A 19,818-nucleotide genomic window follows, 5' to 3' on the forward strand; every position below is an offset into this window, starting at 1 on the left:
TGTGTGAGTGTTTTTTATATTGTAAAATCAATAAAAATATTATTTAAAATAAACAGTAAGAAATGTGACCCAAGATTTTCTAGTCTTTCAACCACTCAATTGTCAGTTGGTAACCCATGTGGCATATAAATGACATTTTGAACAAACAAGTTGCCAAGGATTAGTTCAATCCTAGGTGATATTCCATTATACTACCATATAAGGTAAAAGAAAGTTGTAAGCTTGTTGAATGCTGAGTTATAGGGTGTAAACAGCAACTTGATTGGGCCAGAGCATTATAAAATGCAAAGCAACTTTACAATGAATGTTAGCTGTCGCCTGTAGTTGGTGGTGATATTGTTAGTTGGCTGGCTGGAGCAGTTTGAGCATGAGTTAAACATTCAGTTAGAGATGTAGTATTGATACGGGGAAACCTGGATTGGTTTAGTATCCATGTGTAAATAAGCTTTATTACATATAGATAAAGTAAAGTTTGTTTCTATAAATAGAACATTAAGACAGTAGATATTTTGCTTGCACTGAAGAGTAAAATTGTTTACTACTGATTTTCTACAAAAGTATCTTCGTTATTTCTCTGCACTGGTTCCTAAATTTCCACAATATAAATTCTGTTATCTTGCCAAGTCCTACTGCATAGCTCTGTATATCCAGACACAAGTAATTTTTTTCAACATGTAAAAAAACAAGAAAAAAGTGAAGGAAACAATTGGTCCACTAATGGGAGAAGATGGCAAGAAGGTGACAACTCTATCTCTAGTTTCTATCCAAACATTGAAGAGAGATTGCTATTGTTTTGGAACAGATGATAATAATCTGAGATACAATCTGAGAACCAGTCTGGTCCAGTGATTAAGGCATATTAGTCTAGAAAATGAGAGGCCATGAGTTAAGTCTCACCTTAGCCACAAAAGCCAGCTGGGTCACTTTGGTTCAGTCACTGTGTCTCAGCCTAACCACCTTACTGATATTGTGGGGGAAATAGAAGCAGGAAAATGTATATTAGATATGTCCGCTGCCTTGAGTTATCTGTAAAAATAATAAAGATGAGATACAAATAAACAAAATAATAAATAAATATAATCCATAAATGACTGAAGATGTATGGATAACGAAATATCCTGAATAGAAGCTTATAATTAGCAGGTTACAATTAACAGGTATGTCCTCTTCCTGAAAGGGATATACAATTTAGGAGTTTTCAGAGAGAGAGGAAATTTATTTCCCTAGAGGTGTTTTTCTAGAGTTTAGAACATATGCTAACTGTAACCCTTTTGGATATAATAGATCTCATCTCTCTCATTAAGAACAATTCAATATTTGATTGGCTTTTTTGTTTTAATCTTGGGCAATTTATTGTTGAGATCCACAAGTTTGCCAGAAATCGGAATCCAACTGGCACAGACTGGAAGCTCCAGGTGATGTAGACTGCTTGTTACTTAGAAAATGGGTTCTTGCTCTGTGAAAACCAAAAGCTTTTGCCAGGCTATAGTTATAGCATTCCAAATGTCCACAATGAATGCTGAAGAAAGCCAGAAGCTAGTTATGAACAGGATGGACCATCTGGTATTACTTGGCATTCTGGACCCTGCCTCCTTTCTACATAAATTGCATTGGTTTTATTTTTACCTTATTTGTAAAACCTACAGATTAAGCCACTTAACCAAAGGACATTTGGCACTAGGCAATAACAAAATTAGGAATGGCAATGTTCCAATACACAATTCATGGTGTACTTTCCTGTATATTTTGATGGTTAATTGACAAGAATTATGGATAGATAGCCTTTTACATCCAGAAGAGTGCTTATAATATATCCAGTGGCATCCTTTTAAGATGCTAACTTCCCCTAGAGAATCATGATAGATCATCAATTTTTGACAGCAAAATACTGAAGCTTTTATGCGTTTTCTCTCACAAAGTGCTTGGACCAGAAAAACTGGAGAACATTAAGTCCTGATGATAAAAAGAGGAAACTGTATCATATTTAATTGATTATGAAATGATACAGAAAATACAACTCAACAAAAAGTAATGGATGGAAGATCATTAGAGATCCAACTGAGAACTAATGAGAAAGTTCCTGATCATGAGAACAATCAATCAATCAAAGTTGTAGGAGCTCCATCACTGGAGATTTTCAAGAAGTGACTGGACAGCAATTTGTCTGTATAGGATCTCCTGCCATAGGCTGGGGGTTGGGCTAGAAGATCGCCGATGTCCTTTCCAACCCTATTATTCTAACATCTATGTTCTATTTTTGGTCAATTATATATACTCTATGTGTATTAAAATGATCAAAAATAGTTTAATTTGTGAGAGAACATCATTTCCTATTTCTTTGTTAGTTGTTTGGTTTGATCACTGCGAATGGGCAACTTTTGAGGGTAAGATCCTTAAACTGTGGTTCATATCTGCCCCCTCCTCCCTATGGAGGGCATGAGCAATGAGAGCAGTATACAAGTTTTAAAATAGGTTTGTGTCACATATATGTAGTAGTCAATGAGCAGCCGCTGCAGTCAGGTACTCCGTCCCAGATTGCAACGCCTTGGTCTCTTCAGCCTTGAAAGATGGCATTTAAGGGGTGACTTGATCGAAGTGTATAAAATCATGTATGGGATAGAAAAGGTGGATAGAGAAAAATTATTTTCTCTTTCACACAATACTAGGACGAGGGGGCACTCCCTAAAGCTCATAGGTAAGAAAGTGAGGACAAATCAAGGGAAATATTTCTTCACCCAGAGGGTCGTTGGTTTATGGAATTCACTTCCAGAAGAGGTCGTGACAGCTGTCAGCCTTGATAGCTTCAAGGCAGGATTAGACCCGATTCACAGATGCCAAGTGTATTGGTGGTTATTGAAACGGATGTCCATGTGCCGCCTCTATGTTGGTTGAGGCAGGCAGGATTCCCTTGGGGACCATTTGTTGGGAGTCAAGGAAAAGGGAGGATTTTGCCTTCTCTTTCTGCTCAAGATCCCCATAGACAATTGGTGGGCCATTGTGTGACACAGAATGCTGGACTCGATGGGCTTTGGCCTGATTCAGCATGGCTCTTCTTATGTTCTTATGTCCCAGTAGGAAATTCTGGAATGCGCATGCACCTGCGAGTCCCTGATGCATGCAGGCGTGCCCCTGTGAGAGATTTGGTTTCTGTGCATGCACAGCAAACATAATCTTGTGTGAGGACGCTCACTTGAGTGAGATTTCAGCGATTTTCGGCGATTTTTTGCTTCTGCGCATACACAGAAGCAAAAATATCACCGAAAATCGCCAAAATCTCGCTCGCACATGCATCCTCATGCAAGATTTTGCTTGCTGCACATGCACAGAAGCCAAATCTCGTGCCACCAGACACAAGCGTACCAGTGGTAGCACTGGTTCCGCTGAAGATAAGCGGCCCTTCACTGGTAGTAGTCAAGCTTGAATTTTGAGCATTACTGAGATTAGAAATTGGTTTTCCATTTGCTTCCCTTCTTGGCAAGGTCATCAATTCAGTCTCTAAATTATTATTTGCGTTTGAAATTTTTTACATCCACATATCTATTTTACAAATTTTTTCAATATATCCACTACTGTCTGCTATGTCAAAAACACCTACCATATTATTAGCACTAAGGAATTCAGCTTAATTTTTACATATAATCATATCTTCCTAGCTTTGGGTAAGCAAGTGAAAATGATCTTATCCTATCATGCTTTTAACTCCAGCTGGATGGGAACACCATGAGGAGAGATTTTATGATTTTGATAAGAATTCTATTGTATTAACTTTTGTTTTAATTGTATTGTTACTATTTTATAGTTCACGACCAAGAATCCTCTGAGAATGGAGCAGCCTAAAAATGTATATAAACCAGTGTTGGCGAACCTTTTCAGCACTGAGTGCCAAAACAGGGGTGCATGCATGCATGTGCAGAAAACTGGAAGAGCAGTCACCTGGCGTGCATGCGCGCACCAGGAAGATGATCTTCCGGTTTCTGGAGCATGCCTGTGCACCAGTTACCTGGTCTTCTGGTTTCTGGCATGCATGTGCACGCAAAGACCAGCTGGCCGGTGCACATGCATGCACCAGAACCTGGAAGATCATCTTCTTGACATGCACATGCGTACTGGGCAGATGCTCTTCCAGTTTCCAGTGCTCCCGTGTGTGAAGACCAGCTGGCCGGTGTGGAGGAACCTGGAACAGCAACAAGAGACAGCTCGCGTGCCCAGAGAAATGGCTCTGCGTGCCACTTCTGACACGCCTGCCATAGGTTCGCCATCACGTAGGTATAAAAAAACAGGAGAGGTATATACAATCATAGGTATAAACAAACAGGAGGGTTCAGAAAGATGGTATTGAGGTAGCATTTGTTATTAAAAGCTCCTTCTAAAACCACTTTTTAAATTTTTAATTAACTCCTTTGTGTTTATTTATATTTTATTTTTATTCTTGTTCTGCTAGAGTCCCATATTTTTACTCTTTTTAATGGAGACCTCTATTCTTTGCATTTCTGCCATGGAGAAAAGAAAGAAGAGGCAGTATTCACATTATGCTTCTCAGATTTCACTCAAGCCTACCAAACAACTCAGTTGACAGTTACTTAAAAAGCAAACAGCTAACCAAACCCCCTGTGCTTTTCCTGATAGCTTCTCTAATAGATCCTCCTGGAATGGGATTTATAAATGGAGACAGAGAGTTCCCAACTTTTAGATCTTTCTTCTTCTATCCCTGAGGAAGTTTGTGCCTCACAGATTGAAGCCATTTGTCCAGTTATTGCCAGGCTTACACAGCAAGGGGATTAGGACTTTAAAAAAATGAAAATGTTACTGACTTTATAAGCAGGCAATGCCTACTGATGGCACAAACTGTACTGTCAATTCTTGAGATTTTAACAATCAACAACCAAATGGATATTCTAAGAGTCTCTTATTAAGCTTAAACACATCCATACACTACCACCAAGTCAGTCAAAACAAGCTTACCCTGATATAACCGGGCCACAAAAACCAATAATGGGGGTGGAAAAATGTATCTCATTTTGAAACATTAAAAAAAGAGTGAGAAACAGAACAGAATAACAGGGTCGGAAGGAATCGTGGAGGTCTTCTATTCCAATCCCAAGAAGGAGTCCCTATGCTATTCCAATCTCTTCTTAAAAGTTCCATTGATGGAGCACTCACAACTTCTGAGGGCAAATGGTTCCACTGATTAATTGTTCTCACTGATAGGAAATTTAGTTCTAAGTTGGTTCTCTCTTTGAATGGGTCAGCAAGGCCTGATAAAGGCCACAATTCACCAGCATTCATCAGTTTATGAATGTACACTGAGATTGAAGAACAGCTTCCTTAAAATGCCCCCTTTCCCATAACAACCAGTCCAGGCAGGGGTTCCTACTTACCGCTGCTACTAGTGCTCTCCACACATAGCTCTGGGTGACCGGCACGCGTGCATGTCCCCTCGTGAGATTTTTCTTCCTGCACATGCGCAGAAGCAAAATCTCACTTGGACATGCGCACTTGCCCGCCAATCACCCAGAGCTGCATATGAAGCTCCATTTTCTCTACTGGACCTATGGTGTAGCCCGTACCTGTAGCAACCAGCTACTGAACCAGTCACCACATAACACCCTGAAACTATGGAAGGGGGTAAGGAACTATTGGGCAGTTGGGCACACCACATGATTGTCTGCTGTCTGGTCAAGAACTTTGGCCTGGGTGGAAATCACTACATAGATTGTGCACTGGGATAAGTTGATCAAAGAACAATCCAATAAAAAGGAGTTTCCCTACAAAAGACACATTGTGAAGAACCCATTTCACATATCCTACAGTGCATATGATGTCTGACCTACAACATATACGGGGGAAGACCTCATATAGGTCTAAACCTGTATCCAGAGAAATATACAAGAAAAGTATCATTTTGGATGAAAGGCAATTAGATCATAACTTTTAGTTATGGCCAAATCAGATTACTTTACAAATCCAAAATAACAGGATAAATAGAGGAAAATGTGGATCCAGAAGTGCAACCATTCAGACTCTCAATCAGCTGCCACACTATGAAAGGCCGTACATTGATTTGCAAAAGGTTGCATGGCTTCCATCCACTAAACCAACCCTCCTAACATCTGAATATCCTACTATTGCCAGCAGGTTGTTCAAAGTGAAGCCTTTCTTGAACAAGTTTGTGATCTTCCCATTACATGTGTTTCACACAGTGGGAGTAAGCTCATTAATAACTCATCTTGGCAATAAACGTGCTTTTACTTTAAAGTTTAATTGTAGCAAGATAAAAATAGATAACTCCAAGGACATTCTATCACCACTGTCCTGGAGAAGAAAAAGTCTGAGCAAACTATCTGTACTTCCCACAACAAGTCAATTTTCTGAAGAACCCTTAGAGCCAAATTTGATTAACTCTTCCAGTTCCTTGCTAAATAACAAACAAGTGGGTGTTACAAAAAGGGTAGATGATCTGAGGGAATTATTAGTTATAACATACTACCATATACTATATTTACTGTACTATATTGGAAGCATAGAAGCGCTCCTGTGGTGAAACGATCAGTCAGTAACATCACCATTGCAGTTGGGGGCTCCTTTCATGGCCCCATTAATGAATCCACCGAAGTGGTACATTTTTATCTGTTCACATTTTTACATGTTTTCAAACTGTCAGCGGGAGTTGGATCGAATGACGGAAGCTCACCACATCACACAGCAGCACTCATGTTTTGAAAGCGGGTGTCTGCAAATTGTCAATCCAGCATCCTACCATGTGAGCCGCCACGCTCCTAGTAATAATGTGTAAAGCTACTAAATCTTTAATAGAGCTGGTCACTTTGCACATGAAAATGACACCTATTGAGAAACCATCTACTGGTTCACCACCTATTTTAACATGGAATGTAGATATGGAAAAGAACAAGGAAGAGTCTTTAGGAATACTTTCTACCATACTTTCTGTTGTGATTCAGCCTGAGGCTGCTCAGGGACCAGCTGTGTCTCTGCTGGCTCCATGCCCGGAGGAGGATGACAGTGCAGAGGAGGGGGCTGAACAGTCGGACGGGGTAGAGGAGAGTCAGGAATGGGATGAAGGAGAACAGCATGAGAGCCCCGGGGGGGGGGGGGCTCTCCCCAGCCAGTAGCTTGGAGTCATTAGGTGATGACGCACAAGCTGTCATTGACATGAGACAAAGACGTTCAGAGCAATGAAAGGAGCAGTTAAAGAAATATTTTCACCATTGAATTAGAATCAGCTGGGTTTGGGTGTGGTCCTCATCAGCAGGGTTTAAAAGGCAGGCAAGGCCTTGAAGCCATGTGGAGTGTTATCAATTGGAGTTGTGGTGACCTGTTTTGATTCTCAGCGTCTCTGATCTTGGCTTGTGGCCTCGCAGTCTGGAAGACTCGTGGGAGGCGTCTGTTTGCTATCTACAGCTTCGTCTTGGCAGCAAGAATCTGGTATTGCTTCGTGTATATATTTGAAGTTCCAGCGTTTTTCCTGTTTGTAAGGACATTTTCTGTTCCCTGTGTTTTCCTTGAATTATATAAACTGCCTTTGCCTTTTACCAGTGTGTCTGGCTTCTCTTTTTGGGTTGGTATTGGCTTCTGGAGTGACCCAGACAGAACACTTTCCCTGCTTCCTGATGAAGTGAAAGTGATGTCCCACGGGATTGGGTGGCATAGAAGTCAAACAAACAAACAAATAAATTAACATTAAGGGCAATAAACAAGAGGCAAGAGGAAGCAAAGGCAGCCCAAACCTTCATGAGTTAAACAACACTTGGCTATGGAGTAGGACTGAGTTATAAACAACACACTTTTAGTTCAATGCTCCTAATAATAGACACAAGTCCCAAATCATCTGTTTAGAGCCAGAAAACAATCCAAAATGGGTGAAGTAGAAAAGAGGCAGTAAAATCATCATTGCCTAGGGATAAGCCATTTCTTCTACATGTGAACGCTATTCAGAGTTGTTAACCTGCAAAATGAACTACAAAATTTATGTTCTGCTTAAACCCAGAGCTCCTACAACTGCAAAATACTGGTCCAGACAGAGAAATTTCAGTGTGTTCTTTCGACAATGGAGGCCTCTTTGCTAACAAGTTTTTTTAACCTCAAATTTCAATCATTTCTCAGTCACTCCGCTGATATTAAGTACAAGAGTTCTACTCAGTTGCTGTGTTGGAAATATCACTGGCTGGGAGACAAGAATAGCAGATGGAAACCTGCTGGCATTCCTTTTCTATTTTGATTTCATAGCACTCCAAGAAACATAGATGATGACCATGAATGATGAAAAGATTCACTTTCTGGGCAGGCAAGGAATTTAGAAATAAGTTACTTGCACTTTTTAAACACTTCTAACTTTACTAATTCTATTCAGGTTCATACGTACATCAATATTCATCTATTTATCTCTTTCCCTCCATGTTTTCTTTTCCCAATTGTCAGACCTTTCAGCTGAGCTCAGCTGTAAATCTCTGCTCTCTAAATACTTAACCCTTTGTTCAGCAGTTGGCTTACTCTGGAGTAGATTTTTAGATATAACTCAGCCAAATTCTGTACTACAGACAAGAATGAAGATTCTATCACAGAAATCACATACAAATCTATGTTCCACGAATTTGTCTTTTTGCTTTTTCCTCCTAAGAATTTTTCCCCTCACCAAAATTTTACCCTTAGACTATCCACTGTTGACCTCACCCAATTCCTAAGAGATCAGTAAGGGCTTGCCTAGGTGCACCAGTATGCCTATCGTCCCTGTCCTAATGTTTCCCTCTTATTAATACCCATATCATGTATATAAACAGTGTTATATCTATACTACAAATAGTCTGCGGAGAGGGGCGGCATACAAATCCAATAAATAATAATAATAATAAATATGTACATGAATGAATGAATGAATGAATGAATGAATGAATGAATGAATGAATAAATAAATAAATAGAATTCATATACTCAGGATACTGTATATGTATTCATTAACAATTTTAGTTGGCCCATAGCTGTCTCTCTATATTCAGCAAGAAATCCTTGATCACAACCAAACTTGTCCTTTGCTTCCTGCAGCAGGACCACACCTGTCCTTGGACAACTAGCTTCTTCTGTACTGATCAGTACAGTACTGATCAGTATCTGTACTGATCAATACAATCTACAGAAATTGCCAAGCAATTTCTTCTTAGAAATATTTTGAAAATGATTGTTTTTAGTATATGTGGTCCAGAATGCCCAATAGTTCCCACCCATTTTATAAAAATGTCTTTCCCTGCTCCATTTTGCCACGATGCCTTTGCATCCTGGCTAAAATTTCTCCTTTTCCTTAATCTGTTTAAGTGTGTAAAGTCCTGCTATCTTTGTTCTTATACAAACGTGGCTATACATTTGTTCAAGGATAATCGCAGTTGCTTCCAGATAAAGGTCACTATCACAGTTTGAGCTCTCATAAGTCAATTCCTTATTTTTGGTTTATGTTCTAATCTCTGCTTGATTTCATGAACTGATTTTAATGTGGCCCTCCTTTCCCTTACCCCTTTATTTCTTAGAAATTCACCTAAGATTTCACAAATTGTTATTTTCCTAATATTAAATCTAATCTCACCATGTTGCAATTATATTTTATGAACATTTTTAATATAGTATAAATAAAGAATAGTATATACCTGCTTTCCCACTTGATCCCAATAATGCTTTATAAAATACTCAAACAGATACAGGCTTTCTCTTTCCCCAAATTAAAATTCTAAATTCCATATGAACCTGAGGTTGCACTATCCAATTTCATTTTTTTTTTTTTTTTCAAATCTTTTTATTAATTTTCTTTAAAATGACAAACAAACTTACAAACATTTAACATACATTGTAGGGATGTATCATCCCTGCTCTTCTCAAAAGTATAATTGCAGATACAGAAAAAGGAATACACAATTGAATATCTAATTCAATGCTACTAATACAAAAAATATCTAGTAAAAAAAAAAAAATTAACTGTCATATAAAAGTTTCTAATTAATTTCAAGTCAAAAAATCTTTAGAAAAAACAAATTTCTATTCTATCTATGTAAACTAAATCTAAGATAAATCTTAATAAGAAAAGATCATCTAAAATATCTATACTTGTTACTACTCTTCTTTCTTTATTTTTTTATTCTTATCTATCCATTCATAAACATTGTTCCATGTTGCGTAAAATTTGGTTTCTTCCTGTTCATTCAAGCGTCTTGTCATCATGTCCATTTCCGCGCAGTCTAATATTTTTGCAATAACTCCCTCTTCTTTGGGGATATCTTCCCCTTTCCAATTTTGCGCGTATATAATCCTTGCCGCTGTAAAAATATGTATAATCAAGTACAAAATTTCTTTTTTATAATTTTGGTTAGTAATTCCTAGCAAACAAAACTCCGGGGTGAAATCTATTTTCTGCTTTGTAATTTCTTTTGTCATTTTTTCTATCATTTTCCAATACATTTTAGCTTTATTACATGTCCACCATTGATGATAATAGGATCCTATTTCTTTCTTACATTTCCAGCACAAAGGTGATGTCTTTGGGAACATTTTTGCTAATCTACTTGGTGGGAGATGCCATCTATAAAACATTTTTATTTGGTTCTCTTTCAAAGAAACTGATTTGGTCATTCTCCAATTGCACATCCAAACTTTCTCCCATGTATCTAAATCAATTTCTTTACCTATGTTTCTACACCAATGTATCATACTATCTTTTAATGTTAATTCAATATTCTTGTGGGTAATCAAATATTTATATATTTTTCCAATTACTCTGTTGTGGTTTTTAGTGATTAACTCACTTAACAGGTTTTTACTTTTGTTAAATATATAGAGTGTACTATCTTTCTGGTATCTGGATCTAATCTGTGCGTAATGCCACCAATCAATTTGTATCCCTTCATCTTGTAGTTTAATTCTAGATTTTAATTTCATTTGATTGTCTAACAAATCTTTATATCTTATATTTCTTGAGTCGTTAATAGAATTTGGATGTATTATTGCGTCCAGGGGGGTAACCCAATCTGGAATTGTTAAAAAGTGGTTTTTCTTTATGTCTTTCCAGACATCAAATAAATATTTTCTCAGCGTGTGTCTTTTAAAGTAAGAATGGTTTTTATCTTTATCGTACCACACAAAAGCATGCCAACCAAGCATGAGGTCATGTCCTTCTAATATTGATGTTCTCATGTCCTCTAAAGTTATCCAGTTTTTAATCCATGTTAAGGCGGCTGCCTGATAATATAGTTTCCAATTTGGGAGCGCAAAACCCCCCCTCTCTTTTATGTCTTCTAACATATTTATCTTAATTCTTGCCTTTTTCCCTTGCCATAGAAATTTTTTAACCACATTTGTTAAGTTTTTAAAAAAGTTAGCCCCTGGATTGATTGGGATCACTTGAAATAAAAATAATACCTTAGGTAAGATATTCATCTTAATCGTAGCAATTCTTCCCAAAAATGATATTTTTAGATTGTTCCATATTTCTAGATCCTTTTTAATTTCATTAATTAATTTTATATAATTATCATTTTTTAATGTTATTGTTTTGGCTGTTAGCCATATTCCCAAATATTTTACTTTTTTAACTATTTGCATTCCAGTAATACATTCTAAATTGCTTTCTTGTATTTTACTCATGTTTTTAGTTATAATTTTTGTTTTATTTTTATTTATTTTCAAACCTGCCACCTTGCCATATTGTTCTATTGTTTGGATTAATCTTGGTGCTGTGACTAACGGATCTTCCATTATAAAAGTCAAATCATCTGCAAAGGCCTGGACTTTGTATATCTCTTTTCTAACTGTTAAACCTTTTATCTTTGGATCTGATCTTATTTTTATTAAGAGTGCTTCTAAAGTCATAATGAAAAGAAGAGGTGATATGGGACATCCTTGCCGCACTCCTTTATTTATTTTAAACGCTTCTAATTGTTCATTGTTTAATATAATTTTTGTCGTTTGTTCTGAATAAATAGCGTCTATTAAATTAACAAATTTGGGGCCGAATCTCATTTTATTTAATTGCATCTTTATAAATGTCCAATTCACGTTATCAAAAGCTTTTTGCGCGTCTAAGAACATTAAAGATAATGTTTTATCTGAATGTTGCTCATAATACTCTAATACATTAATGATTGTCCTAAGATTATTTTTAATTTGTCTACCTGGAAGGAAACCATTTTGGTCTGAATGAATTTTGCTGTTTATCACATTTTTCAATCTATCTGCGTATATTGCTATAAAAATTTTATAATCTACATTCAATAAAGATATTGGTCTATAGTTTTTAATTTTTTCTTTTGGTGTATCTGGTTTATGAATTAAAGTTATCAAAGATTCCGACCATGATTTAGGAATTTTACCATCTACTCTACATTCATTAAAAATTTGGAGCATATTATTTCTTAATACTTCATTTTCTATTTTATACCACTCTGCCGGGATAGCGTCCGGTCCCGAGGCTTTGTTGTTTTTCTGCTTTTTAATAACTATAAGGAGTTCTTCCATCGTTATTGGACTCTCCATCTTTTCTTGTTGCTCTTCTGTTATTTGTGGTAACTCTGCACTCTCTAGGTATTTAAATACGGCTTCTTCTTCAATATTATCATCTTTATACAATTCTTTAAAAAAGTTTTGAACTATATTTGCTTTTCCCTCTGGGTCATATTTTATTATTCCATCTTTATCTTCTAATTTTCTAATTAATTTAGATTGTCTCTGCTTTCTCAGTTTATATGCTAACCATCTACCTGATTTATTGGCATGCTCAAAATACTGTTGCTTAGCTTTCTTTATTTTTTCCAATAGTTGATTTTGTTCTTGTAATCTAATTTTGTGTTTAATTAAATTTATTTTTTTCCCCAAATCTTTATTTTTCACATTTTGTTGTGATAGAAACTCTAGTTGTTTTAATTCATTTATTAATTGTTCATATTTTCTTTTTCTTTCTTTATTATATTTTGCAGTATAGGATATTGTTAATCCTCTTATGTATGCTTTGGTTGCATCCCACAAGTTCTGAGGGGTGGTGTCTGTATTTTTATTAATTTCAAAAAATATTTTTAATTCCTTTTCCATCCATTCTTTATATTCTTTCTCTTTCAAAATATTTCTATTCATTTGCCAATTGCGATGTTTTTTAATATTTCTCATATAGACTATAACTGGATTATGATCTGCCCAAGTATTAACATCTATTTCTACGTCTTGTATGTACTCTGCTGTTGTTTTGGGAGCCCACACCATATCTATTCTAGTCCAAATTTTGTGGGGGTTTGAGTAAAAAGTATATTGCCTGCTATGAGGATGCCTTTCCCTCCATATATCATTCAATAGCAATTCTGCTTTCATTTTTTGGAAAGTTGAGGGCAGTAAATTCTTTTTTTTTCTTTTTACAACTTTTCTTCACCCCCGAATGGTCTAATTGTCTATTTGTTATGGCATTAAAATCTCCAATAATTAACATATTTTCCAAATTTAATTCTAAAATTTTTTGATGTAATTTTTCATAAAATGCGATTTGGTCATCATTTGGGGCATATATAGAAACAATAGCAAGCGATTTGGGTTCAATATCTATCTGGACAATCAAAATTCTACCTTCATCATCACTATATAGTTGTTTGGAATTTATAGAACTCTCAACATACATTGCCACTCCTCTTTTCTTTTGGTCTGCTAACGCAGCATACATCTTTCCAATTTTATTATTTAACAATAAATTCCGATTACTTTTTTTTATATGCACTTCTTGGAGTATCACAATTTGAGCTTTTTGATTCTTGATTTTGGAAAACATTTGTTTTCTTTTTTTTGGTTCATTAAGTCCATTGACATTTACTGAAAAGATTTTTAAATCTCTCAATGTAGTCATTTGTTGTATTTCTTGGTTTCGCGTTGAGGTTGCTTTCTTCTGGCCCCATGGTCCTGGTCCTCCACTTGTGCAAGTGCCCCCATGGCTTCGGCCTGCATTGCTTCCAGTTCTTTTGTTATCTGTTCCATTTCGCATATTCCACTGTTTTCATAAAAGTCTCTTGCTTGGTCTAGATTCTCCAATTTATATCTCGTTGATTTCCATGTCAATGATAGACCTTGTGGAATAAGCCAGCGAAAAGTTATGTTTTCTTTGATCAGAAGTTTGGTCAAGAAATGATAGTCTCTTCTAATCTCTCGAACACGTCTTGGGATTTGTTTTAATATTTTTATTTCTTTGCCTTGGTGTTGTAGTTGTCCCGCTCTTGACCAATGCAATATATCATCTCGCATGCTTTTTCTTACAAATTTGATGTGAATCTCGCGTGGAAGATTAAAACGGCGAATATAGCTGTTAGAAATTCTGAAGACTTCATCGATTTCTCTTTTTATGTCATCTGGGTCCATCTGAAGGATTTTCCCAATAATGTCAGCCATAATGGCCTTTAAATCTTCATCTTTTTCTTCTATTACGTTTTGAAATCGAAGTCCATATGACGCACGTTGCATTTCCAGATGTGTAATTGATTCATCATACCCTCTGTAACGTGAAGCAGCTTTGTCCTCCAAGTGACCAATTCTTTTCTCCACCTTTTCCGCCTTTTCTTCCACTGCCTTCATTCGTACTTCATTATCTTGCAAGGCTTGCTTAATCTCCTTCATCTGGTCTTTCATTTCACCTGTGTCAACTTTCATTTCCGCCATCTCTGCTTTAATTTCATCTCTCTGTTGTGTTGCGTCTTGTTGAGATTTTAGCATAAAGTCATTTAATGTTGTTAATGTCTCTTGGATTGAAGCCAGAGATGGTTGTTTCTCCCTGTCCTTCTCCTTGGTGAACATAGTTGCAGATAAAGTCTGCTGTGCGGGAGATGGATGTGGTGAACTTTGCGGGGAAGAAATGACAGTTGTTTGCTTCTTGATTGTTTTAGTATGGGTGGAAGAACTTGACATTTTCAAATTTAAATTTAGTGGTATTTTATGTTAGCAAAATGTAAAGAGATTCTATAAATTCCAAACCCACAGTAACAGTTATACTAAATCAATAGCAATTAATTAATAGCAATAAAAGTTCTAATTCAAATAAAAGGCTAAATTTCAAATACACTTAAAATTTAAAATATATCTAATTAATGCTCAACTTATTTATTCTTATTACTCTAGTCAAAGTTTATATCAAGAAGATGTGAAGAAGAAGAGGGGGGAAAGGGGAAGAGATTAGTTTAGCACAGCTGCAAAGATAAGGAGAAAAAGTCAGCAAAGTGAGAAGGAGGGTAAAAGCATGTGAAGAAAGGGGACAATCAGAGTTAAAGACTATTATTCAATTAGGAGGAACAGGGGACCAAAGACCAAAAGAAAATTTAGCAATGCATAAACAGAACCAATTGTAATATAATGTAATATAGAATTAAAATTCAAAAATTGAAATTATCAAAGGGAAAATGCAAGAAAAAAAAAACAATTGATTGAAGATCTAATTTGTTGTCAGAAACACCTTAATGAGTACTGCAAAGGTATTCCGTTTTTTGAAGAAGGGTATAGTCTTTAGAAAATTTATAAAACTTTTTCCAAGCAAATGCAGTTTAATCTCACGAAGTTAAAATGAAGTCGGTCCGTCTCTCACAGCCCAGGAAGAAATCTCTCCGCAGTAAATCCAACGAAAATGCTGTTAATCCACAAACCGCTATTAATCCAAACGAAATCCAATGGAAATAGTCCAACAGAATAATCCAAAAAAAACGTCGATTAGATAATCCAAATTTTAAAGTTCTCAAATGTAGGAAAAGAGGTTTTTTTCCCTTTATAAATGTTTATTCAGAATTTGTAGGAAAATAGTGAGCAGTCTGGTCCTTCCGCTAGAAAAATCCCAGCCCGGACTTCATTTTTCAACTTTCAGTAACCAAATGTTTCAAAAATGTTTCAAAAGAGGAAAAAAATTTTTTTTTTCAACCAAATAATGTCATTTTGTGAATAATAAATCCTTTAATGTCTCATTCTTAAATCTTCTAGATCTCCTTGTTTGCAAAAATTCAACAATTCAAAACAAGTGAAAGTGGTTAGAATAAGTTCCGGCTGTTAATTCGCGCCTGGATACAATGTTGTTTTAACAACTTTCTCTTTCGCCTTTGTTTAAACTCCGATTCAATTTTCTTGTTTTTTTAAACTTCTTGTTTAGCATGGAACATAGAAAAAACTTTTACCTTAATTGTAGCTTCTTTGGCAATATTCCTTTTTCGATTAGGGTTGTTCAGTTTCTCTGCTTTTTACTCTCTTGATGTTTCTTGCTTCCCACTGGTTAGGTGGGATCGCAATGGCCGTGTCCTCTTGGGAGAGGACCGGTGCTCCCTGCACCAGAGCTGCAGGATGAACCCTCTGTCCTGGAGCCTCGGCGATGGCTCCCCGGGCAGAGGGGAATCCCCTTTTCTAGGATCGAGCCATCCGGACTCGATCCGATCGCGCTGGGGCGACCTCTGGGAGGGTTGGAGGGGTCTCGAGGCAGAGCCCTGCCAAGAGACTCCGCTGCGATCCTCAGCGAAACCGGAAGCGGCTATCCAATTTCAGTAATGAGTTAACTAACAAGTGTGGAATGCATCTGATTATTTTGTGCTGATGCCACAGCTATGGCTAATGTATAGCCTAAGAATAAAAAAAAAATAACAAAACCTATTAAAATATAATTGTATTTTGCAATTTTATCCTATCTAACAAACCTTTCATTCTTTTCTACTCTAGAACTGTTTCTCCCTCCCTCCCCTTTTCTATTTCAATTCTTTCTTAATCTAACATAAAATAGCTTAATATAAACAAAATTATATTAATATCAACCACAATATAAATACAAGTTGCTTAAAAATGTCATGTTTTGCCTTTCCTTTTGGTAGAAATTTTACATTTCTTTCATTTTTTCGTGCCTTTAGACAAACCTTGATATTAATCCCATTTTCATTGCTTTGGAATAAAACTATGCATTATAGACATTCTTGGCACAGGTTTTTACTGCTATTTTCCTAATATAGTATATTTTAACTCTTAATTTTTAGCTATAAGATCCCACCACTTTGTCTGAAGTAATATATAAAGATACTGGGCTTATTATGGTAAAAGGAGATTCATTATAATGTATCCAATAAGTATTAAACATCTATCTACTATTCTAATAAAATAATGTAGAAGGCTGTGATTTTCCTAATGTTATTGGACTTTCATCATTCCTGATTATTGGTTCCTACACCAAAAATTAAGTGAACAGAGCAACAAACTATATATCGTACATAATTGGCTACTAGAGAATTTATGTATTAGTCACACTGGAGGGGATTAAATATTTCCACCATTTAGTTATCATAGAGTAGTAAATGGCATATGTTAATAATATATTTCAGAATTTTTGCAAACTTTTCTAGAACAATAAGTAAATTTCTTAGTTGTAATCCTTATAAAGAAATCTTCCTTTTCCATGGATTTCTGTGTTCAGGGCAAGTTCTGTGGAAAGTTCTATTTACATCCTAACATTTAGTTAAAGTCTGACATAAGGCACTTGTAAATCAGTTTTACTGCAACGAATTACATTTTTCCACCAGGAACTGTTATTTAGTTAAATGGTTTTAAGACATCAGACTATTATACGACAGATGATTTTGACACTATGCAAAATATGAACCCTCTAATCAACTTGTTATAGCATTTCACAAATGTATATGACAGTAAAGTAAGTAAACTGTCATTTGGGCAATCAATCCTTGAAATCCTTCAGGACCAGGAAAAGGGTGTTTGACACAGTCTTTGAAGCAGCAATAGGGTTTACAGTCATACATGAATGCATTACTGAACAGTGATGCAGTAGAAGATATGTAAACAGAGTTGCTAAAGATAAAAATGTTACATTCATTTTCACGACATTTCATTTTCCCTCAAAGCACCATTTTTGTTAACATTTTATATATCAGTTAAATCTAGAGTGTCTTTCTCATGAATGTATCATGGGGAGGTTCTTAGAAAAAGCTCTTTTTTTCCTAATTGCCCAATATCATCTTTATGTGTTTTCATTTCAGAGTGGGCAAAATTGGGATTTCATTTTTTAATGTGCGCCAGTGTGTTCACAGAAAAAAGTGACATTAAGCTGAGGTGGCGCAGTGCGTAGAGTGCAGTATTGCAGGCCACTAAAGCTGACTGTAGATCTGTAGGTCAGCGGTTCAAATCTCATCATCGGCTCAAGATTGACTCGGCCTTCCACCCTTTCGAGGTGGGTAAAATGAGGCAATATGCTGGCTCTGTTAAAAAGTGCTATTGCCAACATGTTGTAAGCCGCCCTGTGTCTAAGGAGAAGGGTGGCATAAAAATCAAAGAAAGAAAGAAAGAAAGAAAGAAAGAAAGAAAGAAAGAAAGAAAGAAAGAAAGAAAGAAAGAAAGAAAGAAAGAAAAATTAAATTAATAATTTATTAGATTTGTATGTTGCCCCTCTCCGAGGACTCGGGGCGGCTCACAAAACAATAACAATGCAGTACAAATCTAATGGTTAAAACTAAAGTTTTAAAAAACCCCACTATCATTTAAAAAACAATCGAAAAAAGAAAAAAAGAAAGATTATTTTATCTTGTCTTGTCCTAACCCATCCTATCCTATACCCTATCCAATCCTATTCCAAGAATTTCCCAAGGTCTCCAAAGCAGCCTTTCAGTCAAACAGAAACCTTCAAACTGAAAGAGATACAGTATTTGCAAGATGGTCTCTCCTTCCAGATAGAATGCTTTAAATAATACATCACCAGAATATTAAAGTCCATACAAAAACTGATACAAGATCAAAATTTTGAATTATGGTAGTAACTGTTGTAGTCTATTACTGAGTAGATGTACAACTTTTGAAATGTGATGCTGGTCAAAGACATGTTATCGTTTGTTTGTTTGTTTGTTTGTTTATAAAATTTATTTGCCGTCTATCTCATGGATATGTTCTTATTCATTTATATATTTATAAATTTTAATTGCTCTTTTTCATTATCCAATGATTATCTTACTATACAAAACTGCCACTCTCCTTTCATAAAAAGAATAGCTGTACAAAGAAAATGCTATAGATACCGAATACTGTTATTGCCTGAAATACGTTCAGTTTGAATTATTAGGACCTTCTGTGAAAAACATAAGTTTGCAAAGAATGTGTGGATGCAAAAAAACTGAGAAATGAGAACAAGGGAAGCGTAGATCACAATATGCTATCCTCATGTTAAGCTTACTGTTTTTAATCTGAGCTTGAAATATTTATTATATTTATAAATTAATACTATAAAGTTGTTGTTTGACAAAAGTATTTTTTTTAAATGTGCAAAACCCATTTAGATTTTGTTTTCTTTACCAATACATTTATTTAATTGCTATAAAATGAAATTTTATTTTGTAAAAGCTGGTTTGATATAAGGCCCAACACATACTCTTCACTCATATGCAAGCATGCTAGGAATTTTAAGTTAAAGCTTATCTTTAATGTCAATCCATTGTACACACATAGAATCTTTGCTTATACTTCAGTCCCTAAATACCCACCCATAGAACCTGCTGTGTAATGCATCGGTACAGTTATTAAAGGCAGCACGAAAGACAGGTTATTTTGAACATTTTGACACATGAAAGGATAATTATGCCCCAGTTACTTTATGATCATCTCAGCAGATGCCAACATCTCCCTCACTCTGAAGGCTAAGCAGGATTGGGTCGGCTTAATGCTTAGAGAGATGGCAGGGACTATCCATATTAGAAGGGGAGGGAATCAAATGATACAATATGCATTTTTATATGCTGATGCAATTCATATCTCTTAAATATTTTTGTGTGATATTATGATGCAAAATAA

Source organism: Erythrolamprus reginae, chromosome 1 (assembly GCF_031021105.1).
Source record: "Erythrolamprus reginae isolate rEryReg1 chromosome 1, rEryReg1.hap1, whole genome shotgun sequence".
In the NCBI taxonomy this organism is placed as follows: domain Eukaryota; kingdom Metazoa; phylum Chordata; class Lepidosauria; order Squamata; family Dipsadidae; genus Erythrolamprus; species Erythrolamprus reginae.